We start from the raw sequence: 16,170 nt of genomic DNA, 5'->3' as shown, positions 1-16,170 counted from the left end.
GAACATCTCACAAAATTATTCTGAGACGAATTTACACTTGTGAAAATGTAATACCATACCTGGGGTACGGTAGGCATTTAATAAATGCTAGTTTCTTTTTTCCTTCCTTATTGTCCCATCATGAGTAAAAGGCATTAGGTGGTAGAATTGAAAATAAACTCAGTAAGACTCAATAATATGATATAGCTTCCCAAAATAATAATGCAAACTCAGATTGCCTTTATAGAAGCAGCATGTCTGGAATAATGGAGATGATGGCCACACTAACGCATCTGAATTTTTTTTTCAGTTCTATATACCATACTTAAAAAGGGGTAGAAACTATTTGAAGCATTTGTAGAACGCAAATGAAGATGATTAAGGGCTTCAAAATGATTTCACTTGAGGCGTTATTTTTAAAAATTGGAATGTATCTCATGAAGAAGAGAAAACTGAGTGGGGAGGCAAGAGGGCTACTGATAGTTGAAGGACCAATATATGCAAAAAGGAATTAGGTTTGTTCAGCAAAGTCCCAAGCATTGATGTTATAGCAGAAAGAATACTAGATATAGGTCAAGAGAATTCCAGCTGGATTCCTCTGCTGGCCAGTTGTGGGGTCTTGGACAAGTCATTTTGCTTTTCTGGGCCTAAATTTTTCCATCTACAAAATGCGTGTAAACTATATCAGTATCTTTTAAAGTCTTTAAAAGTATCAATGGTAAATAAATTTTGCATTGCAACCCAACACACACACACACACACACACACACACACACACACACACATATATAACAAAATTTTACAAAACAAAATGTGTCCTTGCTACAGGTGATGTAGTCTGATGTGATATTCTATTTCACTTTTATAAAATGCTGGTTGAACCCTACTAAATTGTTTTTTATAATCCACTAGTGGTTTCTGCAGTTTGGAAGGCATTGGACTATGACACCTAGAAAGTCCTTTACAATTCTGATCTTTGATAATTCTGTGAACAGTAATTGATCTTTGGAAATTTCTAGGAACTTATTTCATTTAATATATAAAAGGCCTTCCAAACAGGGAAGTCCAAAGAGATAATGAGATTCATGCAGGGTAGGATGCTCCCCGTCTTGGCAGGCATGCAAGCACAAATTGAATGACCATTTAGTTGGAATTTACAGAAGGGATTTAAACATTACGTGGTTGATCTATACAATCTTTGATTTTCTCTGCCAGTGCTGATCATAAGTGACTCGACAATTATCATGAACATTTGCTTACAAATGAAAACTAAATGTCAATGTAGACAAGTATTTAAAAATAAGACAGTGTTTTTACCATTATTCTTTCTTTCCCAAATATTTTGGAATAACTACAAAAGATTAACAAAGGATAACTGAGGAATCTGAGAAATAGAAGTTGTTTGCTGCTCATCTGTCAAGCTATATTCCAGCTTTTGCCTGTAATGTTTTTTTAAATGTTTTGTCCAGCCTGATTTTTCCTATGGCTTTAAGAAAACCATATTGGAACTACTAAATACACTTACTTGTTCAGAAATTAGAATGCCTCTAGATTAGATCACACTAATAAAAAGAATCATAAGGTTTATGAAAGTATTAACCTCCAATTGAAGCATATATCTGGTTAGGTACAATAGAGCAAGATGCTTCCATCTCTCTGAGAGAATTTGTGACATGCTTATGAAAAGGGAGGAAACAACTTGACACTTTTCCTGCTGTAGAATTAGAGGCCATGACTGAACTTGTTAAAGCAACCAATGGGTACACCTCCTTATCCCACTGTGACAATAACACTGAATGCCGGGTAACTGATTTGCACTTAGAAAATATAACTCCTTCCTACAAATTCTAGCTTGGTTTATGCCCCGAAAGTGGATAGCTCACCAGAAGGAAGGAGAAATGGTCATTCCTGGGAGAAAGCCTGCTTCAATAACCATGTCCATTTTTCTCTGATGCTCATGTTGTCCTCAGAAGTCATTTAAACTTTGCTGTCCCCACTCCCAGCCCTGTCACATGGGGAAGAGGTAAGGGGCCATCACATTCAGACATTGAATTAGATTCTGTTTACATTGAACCCATATGGTTACGATTTTTGCAACTGGTTATGAGTTTGCAACTAGCCTCAACTATAACTATTAATTATCTGTTTCTAGTTGGACCAAAAAGTTAAATTTCCATCAGATCCATTCAAGTCATTTGGCTCCACAATTCACTTAATTTCCAAATTTTCCTATTTAAAACATTTTGGAGTGATAGGAGGCAAATTTATAGCCTGTCTGATAGATTGGAATATTCTATTATGCCTTACCCCTCAGATGCTTCACAATTTTCTGTCTGAGCTTACACCAAAAGGAAAAGTAACCTCTACTAACATTTTGTTTATCATCTCCTTCCCTAATACACAATTAGGAGTGGCTCTGGAGAAAGGGGTGCTTTGTGGGCCTTCAGAAGAGAAAATATACAGACCTAGGGGTCCCTGATCATACCTCTTAGTGTTGTGGCTGTCTGAGGCAGCAAGAGAGTAGAGGCATGGTATATTAATTATCTGTTGCTGCATAATATTTAATGGTTTAAAATTTGGTGCCTTAAAAGAACAACATTTCAGCTCACACATCTGTGGGTTGACCAGGTGTTTCTGCTGGTCTGGTCTAGGTTTACTCATATGTCTCCTGGTTTATTCCTATGTCTCCTGCTCACCTATTTGCTATGGTCCAGCAGCCAGAAACAAGCTCTTAGGCAAGGAGGGTTTTTGCAGACTTTAGTGTTTAGAAGTGAAATCCTCAGGGCCTACTTCACTATAGATCCAGCCTATCTCCAATTTCGTTTGTGACAATTATAAGAGCCTGCATTTGAATCCATATTCAAGTTTACCAAATTATATTTTTATGTTATCTCATTTACTCTTCCCAGCTTAGACGTGGGAAAGATTTTATAGATGAGGATATGAAAGCTCCAAATATCCTGTAACTTGTACAGGATCAAATCACATTTAAATAATAGCCAAGATGGATCCCCAATTCTAACTGTGATCTCTGTCTGGAATGCTCTCTGTCTTTTGTTTAGTTGAAAAACTCCTACCTATCTCTCTTTGACCTAGTTGGAAAGTTGTGATTTTAAAATTCAAACACATAAATGATGACAATTACTATAAATCTAAGTAAGCAAAAAAAAAAAAAAAAAAAATAAGTAAAAAGATGGTTAGGGACATAGGAGGCCTTTTCCTGCACACACCTTAGAGAGAGGAAGGGACTAAAACTGTCTGACAGATGGGAGGGGAAATGCCAAAATACACTACAGATGGGGAGAAGTATTTAGAGATCTTATGTTAAAATTCAGAGAGAAGCCAAAATAAGAACTTTTTACTGAAACTTTAATAGGGACTCTAAGGAAGATGTTTGCTTAGTTGCCAGATCCTGTAATATCAGAGGTGACAATTAGAGGCTGATCACTGCTATTTGGACAGAAAGAGCCAAGAGTGAACGCATGCCTGAGGGAACTTCTAGGTAAGGGGCTGGTAAGGAGAGAGAGAGAACCTCCATTCAGTGTCCTCCCGCGAAAACCATTCTGTTGGTCTCAGTTGCCAGAACTATGATGCTTTACGGTGGGGAAAATTAGATCTTCCAGTCCCATCAATTCTGCCTGGTACATATGGGTCAACCAAGGAGAGAATCAAAAGGAGAGAGAAAGATCATTTTAAGGGGTTGGGGTGAGGTTGAAGAAGAGGTAGGGGTAGCTGAGGAGGAAGAAGAAGGCTGACTTTGATGGAGAGAAGTTGGAGAAGAGATTAACAGGGAGTTGTGCCAGTTGCAAAGACAAGAGTCATGGATCACAGACTCAGAAAGGCAGATAGGAAATGAAGTGTAGCCTGGGGTTCTGGAGTGGCCTTTGAAAGCTGGAGTGGCCTTTCTGACAGCTCAGCCCTCCCCTCCATTTTCTCAAGGAAGAAACAAAAGTTCAGAGAAGTAAAATGACCTGCTAGAGCCCTGGGTGATGGTGAGTTCGCCAGGACTGAAATGCAGGTGTCCTCACTTCCAGCCCTGAGACAGGAGCTGGAAGGGATGAGAGTGAGCATTGATAGAGATTACACTTTTCCAGACTCTGTAGCCAGGGCACCACATAGGCACTCCTCACATCAGTCCCTTGGGGGACATGGACTTTTCTCCCTGATGATGCAACTGGGGATCAGAGAGATAAAGTGCTTACTCAAGGTGCAAAGGTAGGAAGCTGAAGATTTGGGATGAGATCCAGACTGACCCTCAAACCAGCTCCAAAACCAGCACTGTGGACACTGGGGGCTGCTGCCTCTTCACCCACGAGGAAGCAATAAGGATTCCAGTGACCAAAGGACATGTCAAAGCCAAATCAAGACAAAGTTAGGTATAATAGCCATTCCCTTTCTGCCTCCCCCTCCCGCCTTTTGGCAGCACCATATATTTTTTATCTAAAGGGAAAGAATGCAAGAAATAACTTCAGAATTTTAGGACAAGGAAAATTGGAAACACCTAGAGACAAAAACTTTTACAAAATTCCGTGGTGTTTCCAAAATAAATAGAAGGAATTACTCCCGAATTTTATAAGAACTCATTAGTTAAGGTTTTGACCAAGGACCCAACTTGATTCATCAATTATTTTGTTAATAAGGAAAAGAGAAAGGAATTAGACATTGGAGGTCTTCGACTCCATTGAAAGTAAAGTATAAAGTATAAAAGCAGAGTGGCAGCCTTGCTCACCCTCAGAATGATGTATAATGCCCAACGGTGTGTAATTAGAAAGAAAGTCAGTGGCCAACTGCTTGCCTATCCATCCATCCTAAAAGAAACAGTGATGCCTGTTAAAGAAGGAAGATCAATGCCACAGCATCTCATGCAAACAGGTCAAAAGGAGTCACTGGACAAGACAAAGGAAAGGAGTTTCTTTTTTGTTTTTTAGTTTTTTAAACAAGGAAAATAAGTGAGATGGCATGGAAATTTGAGGGGCTGGGGGTGTATTCTAACACTGCTCCTAATTGTAACTGTTGGCTCAAGAATGACTCAGACTCAGAGTTGGAAATGAACTTTGCAGGCTTCTGAAAAGATTAAAATCACAGGAGGTGTAGAATCCAGGCCCCTGCAGGTGTCGACAACAGATTGTCCTGATAAAAGGAGTTCTGGTCTGTTCCAGGGTGTACAGTGGTGTTTGAACAGTGGAGAATAAAGAGGTGTGTACTGATTCTCAAACTGTATGGACAGGTCTGGGTCACTGACGTGTAAGGTTTCAAGGGCATCCGCGGTAAGACTTTCTCACCTTCCCTACATCACCTCATCCTCCCCCTTGAAATTCCATTTTTAGAATTTCATCATTTCTTCAGTGTGGCAATTCTAGGAGGAGAACACATCACTAATACCTCAGAAGTTAATTATAAATGAATGTTAAATTATATCAGATGCTGTTTTTTATCCACTGAGGACATCACATGATATATTCCTTAAATGTGTCAATGTGATGATTTGATTGATTTTCAGGCAACCTCTCATTCCTGGCATAAACACAACTTGGTCATAATGCTTTTCTCTTTTTATATATTCTTGGATTTAGTTTGCTAATATTTTTAGTATAGCATTTATGTTCATAAATGAGATTGGCCTGATATTTTTCTTTCTCATAATGTCCTTGCCAGGTTTTGATATCAAGGTTACACAAGTGTACTAGTTTTCTGTTGCTGCCATAACAAATCACCACAAATCTAGTGGCTTAAACAATACAAATCTATTCACTTACAGTTTTGAGGTCAAAACTCTGACACAGACCTCACTGGGCTAAAGGAAAATCAAGGAGTCAGGGCTGTGTTCCTTTTTTTTTTTTTTTTTTTTTTTGCGGTACGCGGGCCTCTCCCTGTTGTGGCCTCTCCCGTTGCGGAGCACAGGCTCCGGACGCGCAGGCTCAGCGGCCATGGCTCACGGGCCTAGCCGCTCCGCGGCATGTGGGATCTTCCCAGACCGGGGCACGAACCCGTGTCCCCTGCATCGGCAGACGGACTCTCAACCACTGCGCCACCAGGGAAGCCCCCTGTGTTCCTTTTTGAAGGCTCTAAGAAAGAGTCTGGTTCGTACTCATTCAGATTGTTGCCAGAATGCAGTTCCTTGAAGTTGTAGGACTAAGATGCCTGTTTTCTTGCTGGCTGGAAACAAAGAGTCAGTCCCAGCTTCTAGAGGCTTCTGTATATTTGTCTGGAAACCTTCATGCTCCATCTTCAAAGCCAGTCAGAGTCCTCTGTTGTCACATCTCTCTGATCCTTCTTCCTGGTCACATCTTGCTCTGTCAACAGCCAGGGAAGTTTATTAGCTTTTAAAGTCATGTGACTAGATTGGGCCCACTTAGATAATTTAGGACAATCTCCTTTCTCAGGGACATAACCTAATTATATCTGCAAAGTCTCTTTTGCCAAGTATGTGACATATTCCCAGATAGTGAGGATTAGGTCATGGACATCCATGGGGAGCCATTATTCTGCCCACTACAACCAGTAAACCAGGGAGTTTACTCTCTTCTTCTAGTCTCTGAAACTGTTAATGTTTTTTTTTTTCCTTCCTTGAATGTTCAATGAAACTTTCAGAAAAGTCACAGGAGTCTAGAATTTCCTTAGTGAAAATGTTTTTGTGTTTTTATGACTAGTAATATTGTTCATGATAAGATAGGCTCTTCTATAGTAACAAGTACATTCAAAGTCACAGTGGTATAAGAGAGCAAAGGCTTATGTCTCACTCACATCACACTTGAATACAGGTTGGGCAGATCTTTTTGATAGCTACCCTCCAAGCTGCCACGCCATGATTCAGGCTTCTTTTAAAAAGTGGAGAAACCAAAATATGCATCAATAGTAGAATGGGTAAATAAATTATAGTATATTCATACTTGGGAATAATACATAGCAACGAAAATGAACAAATTATAACTACGTGCAACATCTTGATGAATCTTACAAACGATGTTGTATGCAGTAAGCAAGAAATAAAGAAGTCATATAGATTTATTCCAATTATATTAAAGTCAAAGTCAGGCAAAACTACTCTATTTTTTAGGGATGCATAAATAAGAGGTAAAAGTAAAGCAAGGAAGAAATTACATGAAAGTCAGGGCATTGGTTATCTCCAGGTGAAAGAAAATGCTTTAGATTACTCCAAGTTCTAAAACCCTCTTTCAAGGAATCTTGAAATCTAAGACTATCTTAAATTCATGATTACCACCATCAGAAGCTTCTCCTTGCCTTAATAATGGAGTGGATCTTAAAGGTGTATTTCCCAAAGATATAAGAAAATATCTATTAAATTATTTTTAACAGCACTGCATACCAGAAGGAGGTTTTTCATATGGAGAAGAGTTTTGAAGTGGGAAGAGGCAGAGAGAAAATGTTTTCCCTCACCCTCACCTGTTGGGGTAAGATGAAGCTGTACTTCTGTTTCAACCCCTACTCTGGTCAAGAATGTTCATTCAGTTCACTTTTACTTCCTAATTCCTTGAGTGCATGTGCACACATGTGTTAATTGATGCACACTTGCACATATATGACTTACTCTAGGGGGTGACTTTCACATAGAATACAACATGAATTGTTCCCCTGAGAAATCACATGCGTGTGTGTGTGTTTGTGTTTAAATTGCCATGTGTATTATAGCCATTTATAGGTCTTCCATTATAGTACTGAGGTTTCAGTACATATTCTTTAATAACCACAGTCAAAATAATCATAGTTTAAAATCACCAAACAACAGACTGAAAAGGGGGCAGTCACATTTTACAGTCAATGTAGCCATGTTTGCAGGTCTGTTACTGGTTGGCTGTGATCGTACACAGATTTAGATTGTGTTTTCTTCAGTTCCCCGAAAGCACCCAGTTCCCAAACTGCTTTCCTTGGAACCACAGTAATCTCTAAGATATTATTAGATGTTTTATGAACAAAAAACAAAAGTGGCTTTGCTTCAAAGTAATTGAGAGAAAAGGATTAATTAAACGATGCTAAAACCTTGTTTCGACCATTTGGAGTCTCAGATGTATAATGCATCTCCAAGTAAGGACACATGGAGCATCGTTCCCAGACTTATTTGTAGTTTTGGTTTGGAAATGCTACCCTGGACTAGTGATTCTCAAATAATATTGACTGTAACACATATCAACAGAGCAAAAATAATAAATAAAAAAGACCTCAATGGCTTACTTTGGTTATCCATTCCCAATTGCCATTGAAAAGAAAAAAACATCAATGGAATTGTATGCTTTCACTTACAAGACTTACACGGGAAACATAATAATATTTTGATTCATTTTATGGTCCATCAGCAGATTTTCATGGCCCACCATAGACATACTTGAGGAACACTGCCTTGGAGCATATAGCTTTTTGTAAATATTTAAATGGCTACTATTCAATGGAACTTGCTGTAAAGATGTAAACTTGGTCATAATTGTTCATTATCTCAACCTAAATGCAATAAATTATAACAAGCCACATAAGGAATAAAAGGTCTTTTCTCTCTTTAAAAACTGTAATTTATTATCTACTGTACTAACGCTTGACTTTTAAGAATAGTATTTCCATAATCATCTATAGTTAAGTCAAAAATGTGGGATGATTTTGCAAGAATGCATGCTACAAAAAATTCCATACCATTAAATAATTATCTCATAAGCCACTTAATGAAGTATGATGAGATTTTTTACCCCATGGTTGGAGCTATTTGCCCTCAAGATAACTGAACTCAATAACCCTACAGAGTGTCAAAGGGGGGAAGTATTTCCATATGTTAAATAGCTTCCTTCTAAGGAACATGACACAAATGACCAGGGGGAGGGCTACTAAAACCACATGTTAGTCCTCTCTGACAACAGCCAGGAAACTGTGCTTGTATTACAAGACTAGTGAGTAAAGCATTGCAAGACAGCAGGAGTGGGCTCCAGAAATATTTTCATGATTGTGTACAATCCTTGTTCCCAATCTCCTTCTCAGACTCACCTGGGCTGTTCTAGAAGGGGAACTGAGGCAGAAGTCTCACTGAAGACTAAACGGCCACAGCTTACTTGTTAACAGCCACAGGCAGATGTGTCTCTGAACCAGCAAAATGTTTTCTCTATAATTGGCTTAAGCCAGTTCCTCTTTTCCTCCATTGCCTCCCTCCAAACACACTCTGCATATTTATTCTCTGAGAGTCACCTGTTAGCTACATACATACAGCATAGCCATTTGGTCTCCAGTCAGGAACAAGCTGCTACTACTGAAGTGTGTTTTAACCAGAAATAAATATGAGTTGCTGGGCAATTGCTTAGCCTAAGAGCAAACAGGCCTGCAATAATTAATTGGAGATAGTCCTTCTAATTTTTTAAAAGTTAATTCTTGGAATAGTAGGAACTCTCTTACTATTAATTTTTGGAGATAATGCTTTCTATTAGTAAATGCATAACTCTCATTTATCATGAAAACCTCTATGAAGTATGTGATTTTTACTGCGTGTGTGCAAAACAAAAAATAGAGATGTTCTAGCCAAGATTACAAAATTGAAGTTAAACATGCTTCCTGATATCTGAATTTGTTTATTCTTCCTAGAAAGAGGAGGGAACAAGTGACAAAGTAATCATATTTTCACAGTTGAAAATCTTTTGTTTAGTGGATCCACTAATTCCTCAAATATATATATTGAAGATTTGCTATGTGCCAGACACAATGCTGGGTGGGGGGAATAAGTAAAAAGAGCCTGCAAACTTCCTCACACTTCTTCCTATGTCATACGGCCTTTAGTTCAAAGCTCATTAAGTGAAGGTCATGGGTCTTACTAGTCCTTATCAGTGCAGTATCTAACATGGAGTCTTGGAAATAACAATGATGGAAATAACTGCTGACACTTACTAGGCATTTATTTGCATGTTCTGTATTTACATAACTCACTTATTTAAGTGGGTGCCATTGCAATCTAGATTTCTCAGATAAAACACAGAGACACTAATGGAACTCTCCCAGGGTATTGGAATCTGGTGCTCTGGTACCAAAGAATACACTCTTGATTCTGTTTCTTAAGTCAATTAATGAATAAATTAGACAGAACAAACTTGAACTTTCTCTTGAAGGACAAAAGAAGCTCATTGAGCAGACATAGAGGGGACAGGTATTACTGGAAGAGGGAACAACACATACAAAGGTAGAGATCTGCAATATAATCATGCAATACAATAGTCACCAGCCACCTGTAGCTATTGAGTACTTGAAATGTGGCTAGCGTGAATTGAGACATGCTGTAAAGCTTATCGACTTTCAAACACTAGTATGAAAACAAATGAAAAATATCTCATTAGAAAAAGAGAGCTACAAAACAGCCAGAAAACAATTAAAAGATGGCATTAGTAAATCCTCACCTATCAATAATTACTCTAAATGTAAGTGGATTTAAATTCTCCAGTCAAAATGCACAGAGTAACTGAATGGCTTAAAAAACAGGACCCAACTATATGCTGCCTGTAGGAGACTCACTTCAGCTCTAAGGACATACATAGGCTCCAAGTGAAAGGATGGAAAAATATATCTCATGCAAGTGGAAACCAAAAGAGAACAGGGGTAGCTATACTTATATATGACAAAGTAGCCTTAAAGTCCAAAACTGTAACAAGAGACAAAGAAAGTTATTATATAGTGATAAAGAGGTAATTCACCAAGAAGATATAACTATCATAAATATACATGTGCCCAACACTGAAGCACCTAAACATACTAAGCAATACTAGTAGATCTGAAGGGAAAAATAGACAACAATACAATAGCAATAGGAAACTAAAATACCTCACTTTCAACAATGGATAAATCATCCAGACAGAAAATCAATGAGAAAACTTTGGATTTGGACTATACTTTAAATCAAATGGACCTAGGACTTCCCTGGTGGCTCAGTGGTTAAGAAACAACGTGCCAATGCAGGGGACACTGGTTCGAGCCCTGGTCTGGGAAGATCCCACATTCCGCGGAGCAACTAAGCCTGTGTGCCACAACTACTGAGCCTGTGTTCTAGACCCCACGAGCCACAACTATTGAGCCTGCCGTGCCACAACTACTGAAGCCCGTGCGCCTAGAGCCCATGCTCCACCACAGTGAGAAGCCCATGCACTGCAACAAAGAGTAGTCTCTGCTCACTGCAACTAGAGAAAGCCCGTGCAGCAACGAAGACCCAATGCAGGCAAAAATTTTAAAAAATAAATAAAAATTAATCAATCAATCATATATATATATATCATATATATATATCATATATATATCAATCAATCAATCATATATCATCTAACAAACATATATATCCAACAACAGCAGAATATACATTCTTTTCAAGTGCAAATGGAACATTCTCCAGGGTAGATCATATGATACGTTACAAAACAAATCTTAGCAAATTTAAGAAGATTGAAATTAGACCAAATATATTTTCTGACCATATTGGTGTGAAAATAGAAATCAATAACAGGAGGAAAACTGGAAAATACACAAATATGTAGAAATTAAACAGCACGCTCCTTAACAACCAATGGGTCAAAGAAGATACCAAAAGAGAAATAAAAAATATCTTGAAACAAATGAAAATTGAAGCACAATACAATAAAACTTATGGGATGCAGCCAAAGCAGCTCTAACAGGGATGTTTATAGTAATAAATGCCAACATCAAGAAAGAAGAAAGATCATAAATAACCTAGCTTACACTTCAAGGAACTAGAAGAAGTAAAACAAACTAAATCCAAAGTTATCAAAGGAAGGAAATAATGAAGAGCAGAGCAGAAATAAATGAATAGCAACTAGGAAGATAAAAGATCAATGAAACTGAGAGCTGGTTTTTTGAAAGGATAAGCAAAATTGACAGACTATTTGCTAGACTAAGAAAAAAAGAGAAGACTAAAATAAATAAAATCAGAAATGAAAGATGAGACATTACAATTGATGCCACAGAAATATAAAGGATCATAAGAGACTACTGTGTACAAGTATATGGCAACAAATTTGATAATCTAGAGGAATTGAATATATTCTTTGAAACATACAACCTATCAAACTGAATCATAAATAAATAGAAAAGCTGGACAGACCAATAAGAGTAAGGAGATTGATTCAGTAATCAAAAACGTCCCAACAAAGAAGTCCAGGGCCAGATAATTTCCCGGTGAATTCTACCAAACCTTTAAAGAAGATTAATATAAATATTTCTCAAGCTATTACCAAAGTTGAAGAGGTGGGAACACATCCAAACTAATTTTACAAGGCTAGAATTACCCAGATATCAAAGCCAGGTAAGAACACTACAAGAAAAGAAAATCACAGGCCACTATTCCTGATGAACATATGCAAAAATCCTTTACAAAATGTTATCAAACTGAACTCAATGATATATTAAAAGGATCATACACCATGATCAAGTAGGATTTATTCCTGTGTTGCAAGGATGGCACAACATACACAAATTAATAAATGTGATACACCATATAAACAAAATGAAGGGTAATATTATCATCTCAATAGATGCAGAAAAACACTTTGACAAAATTCAACATTCTTTCATGATAAAAACTCTCAACAAATTAGGTATAGATGTAAATTACCTCAACATAATAAAGGCCATATATGACAAGCTCACAGCTAACATCATACTCAATGATGAAAACTGAAAGCTTTTCCTCTAAGATCAGGAACAAGATAAGCATGCCCACTCCACTCTCATCACTTTTATTCAATATGGTACCAGTAATCCTAGCCAGAGCAAATAGACAAGAAAAAAATAAAACAAAAGGCATCCAAATCAGAAAGAAAAAATAAAATTTTCTTTGTTTGTAGATGACATGACAAATAATCCAATTTGGGGCCAAGGACCTGAATAGACATTTTTCCAAAGAAGACATACAAATGGCCAATAGTTACATGAAAAGGTGCTCAATATCACTTATCATCAAGGAAATGCAAATCAAAGCCACAACAAGATATCACCTCACACCTATTAGGATGTCTACTATCAAGAAGATAGATAAGAGATAAGAAATGCCAGTGAGCTTGTGGAGAAAAGGAAACCCTTGTACACTGTTGGTATGAATATAAACTGGTACAGTTACCTTAGAAAACAGTACTAGAGACAAGGGCTTGGGTGGAGGGAGTTGATTTAGGGAGGTGAACAAACAAATGGGAGACTGCTCAACAAAGGAAATGTCACTGCTGCGGGAAAGTGGGCTCAATCTTCCCGGGGACCCTCAGAGAAACCTAGTAAGATGCTCTTAGAATTGTTCCACCAGAGAGCGAGGCAGCTGGGATATTTATCCAAGACTCCCATTCCCATTGCATGAAGGTTGCCCGAAGGTCATCAGCTCCAACAAGGCCAGACTGTCTGTGCAGTGGAGCATGCTGCCTGGTACCAGAAAAAAGCCCTCAGCCTTCTAGGGAAGAAAGACCAGGTGCTTGAGATGGGAAGTTGTGCACAGGAAGCTCACCGGCAGGTAAACTTAGGTCAGCCAGGGCAATCTGGGTCTGTGTATCAATTCTGCTACCCACCGTCACCCTTATTTGACCAGAGGAGGAAACAGAAGCACAGAGAAGTAAAATAACTTGTTCAAGATCCCATAGCTAGAAAGTGGCAGAGTGTTCTAGGATTTTAGAGCTTTTTGCAGCTAGGAGTCCTACTCAGCATCCTAGCTGCAAAATCCACATTCTTAACTAGGATGCTATTTTACCTCTCAGATAAGGATGAAAAATAAGCCCAAGGTTACACAACTATTAATGCAATTCATACATGACATACTTATGTTTGAAACCATGGTTGACTGACCTAAAAGCCTGCACTCTTTGCAGTGCAACACACTATCTCTCAAGTTCCAGAAAATAACTATCATATTTGGTAACCCCCCTTACCCAGAGCACCTTTCTCTGAAAGCCCATAGGCTCTAGTGAAATTCCCTTTCATAATGGACTATAGCCCACCTTTAGTTTTGTAGTGTAGGCACTCTCACTGTGCTTTTTTCTGATCCGGGAGCTCTAAGATCTGAAACACAACACCATCTACTTACAGTAAACACATAACCCCTCTTTATTATAGACAATCTCTGCTATTGGCTTTCTGTTTGAGTGGTCATCTTAATAAACAAGCAATTACTGGGAAATGAATGGGTAAACAATGTATTTCTTTGTGGGGCTAATAAATCTTTGGATTCACTTTCTCAACTTTTTCTTCTACTTTATTTTTCCCATTGGCCTGAGTCTACATACAACTATGTAAGGGAAATAATGAATCCTCGATCAATTAAAGAATCAGAGGCCCTGACTTAACATTCTGCATTAAGCAGGAACTAACTGCCCGATTCCAGATGCTTTTAAAAACATATCTCAATAATCAATAGGTCAGTGACTATGTTTTAGCTGGAAAAAGAGCTTGGGCTGTGTCAGAGGACCCAAGATGCTCTACAATCTGAGTCCCAGTCAGGGAAGCTCCGGGTTCCCCCTGCCTTGTCCTGGGGAGGCTTTGTTTCCTTCATAAATGCTTTCTGAGATGACCACTCCCCCAATCAATGTCTCTTATAGACCCCTGAATACCGGGGACAGAGAAACATAAGGAGGCTTGTGGAGTTAGTAAGAAAGAGACAGAAGAGCAAAGAGACATCCAGGGCTTTTTGCACTTGAGCAAAGGTTGAAAACAAAATAATGTGAGCCAAGATGGGGGGGTTTTCTCTACCCAGGAGAAAGCAGGAATCAATAACTGATGATGCTTTCATGAAGCACAATAAAAACGTTCTCCAGAATGCCTTAGGAGGGCCTCCAGAGTACACACTGAATGACCCATAGCCTCCACTGGCCCCATTACTCTCCCCACATCTTCTCCCTCTGAAGTCTTCCTGCTCTAATGGCATCCTCCTCATTTTCTAAAGAAGTTAATGTGGTTTCACCCTGCCTGAAACTCCATAGGGTGTACCTACCAAAGACAAGGAGTCTACATAGACAGAAAGCCTTGGTTCTTCCCCCTCCCAGGGCCCTACAAACTTGGGGTTTAGTCTACCCATTACCAAGACTTCCAGTATCTCCCCAGAGAGTGTACCCAGCACCCTGCTTGCCCATGATCTCTGTAGACATCATGAAAAGGAAAACAGGGAGCTTGTATTTGAAACTCAGAGAAAAGGAGGGCACCATTTTGTCCTGCTAAACTGCCTGGGAATTAAGAAGAGATGGGATTTCCCTCCAAGGAGTTATATCTGTGGTTCCATGGAGACTGAGTGGGAGTGACTAAATGCTTTAGTGACTAAATGCTCTCAACTTTTAAAACTCAAATGCTTACTTCCATGCAGGTGTTCTGGGTAATAAAGTCTGAATAAGAAATTGAAATTAAAGTGTGATCTATAAGCAGACTTACTATTGTAAACATAACCCTTTCAATACCTCCCATGAAGCACTTCCCATGAAAGCATTTTTTCCCTAACGAAAAGCAAGGAGAATGGGAGCCCAATGACATCCCTTGTTCTGAAGCCTCTTTGTCTTATGGTTTATTTGAGGCGGTCCAGAGAGCCACCTTTTGCTGGAAATGGAGAAAATCTCTCAGCTCCTCAGAGAAACAACTTGTTTTCTTTGGTCTCAGAAAGTCTCCCCTTCCCAGGGTCCTCTTTATACACCACAGCCAGCCTAGCACAGCATCTGGGCTGGTGGCTTTTACAGTTCCTGCACAGCATCCTTTCCATCTGAGACACTGCGTGAGAAAACTGATTTGTGCCATGGGAGCAGGTCTTAAATCAGACATGATACTCTGGGGAGAATATCATATCATATCACAAGGGGAGAGCCCAAGTGAAAATGCAGCAGTGTAACAACACTGATTTCAGTACTCACCACTGCCACCATGTCCCCAAGACCATTCCTATGAGACAGTCCCCGCCATCAGACAGCAAGTGAAAGGTCTGTTTCTTTATTTCAAGACGTGCTTAAATTCACCACATGTGTTTTCCTCAGAAGTCTCGTCATCTGGAAATGGGTCTGGCTGCACACACTGTTCACACATTTCCTTTCTAACTTTTTGCTCTGGAGCTGACTTTCAGCACTTCTTGGCAGGCTGAAGGCTCTGGCTCCTCCCTTCCAGGCCCAGAGGTTTTGTTACTAATGATGAGAGTTAGCTCATATGTCTCCTCAGCTTTCTTCAAAACATGTTCATTTAATAAACACCTTCCTAATGAAA

General features: G+C 38.9%; 1 long non-coding RNA gene across 1 annotated transcript; it reads right to left on the bottom strand.

The window, feature by feature from the left end:
• Positions 1-5,802: 5,802 nt before the first annotated feature.
• Positions 5,803-15,943, bottom strand: LOC125964900 (uncharacterized). Its single transcript, XR_007478235.1, has 2 exons — positions 15,828-15,943; positions 5,803-6,272 (listed from the first exon to the last, which is right to left on the bottom strand). It is a non-coding gene; the product is annotated as an uncharacterized LOC125964900 (long non-coding RNA).
• Positions 15,944-16,170: the final 227 nt, after the last annotated feature.

Source organism: Orcinus orca, chromosome 6 (genome assembly GCF_937001465.1).
Source record: "Orcinus orca chromosome 6, mOrcOrc1.1, whole genome shotgun sequence".
Taxonomy (NCBI): domain Eukaryota; kingdom Metazoa; phylum Chordata; class Mammalia; order Artiodactyla; family Delphinidae; genus Orcinus; species Orcinus orca.
This window is presented reverse-complemented; position numbering and strand designations above follow the sequence as displayed.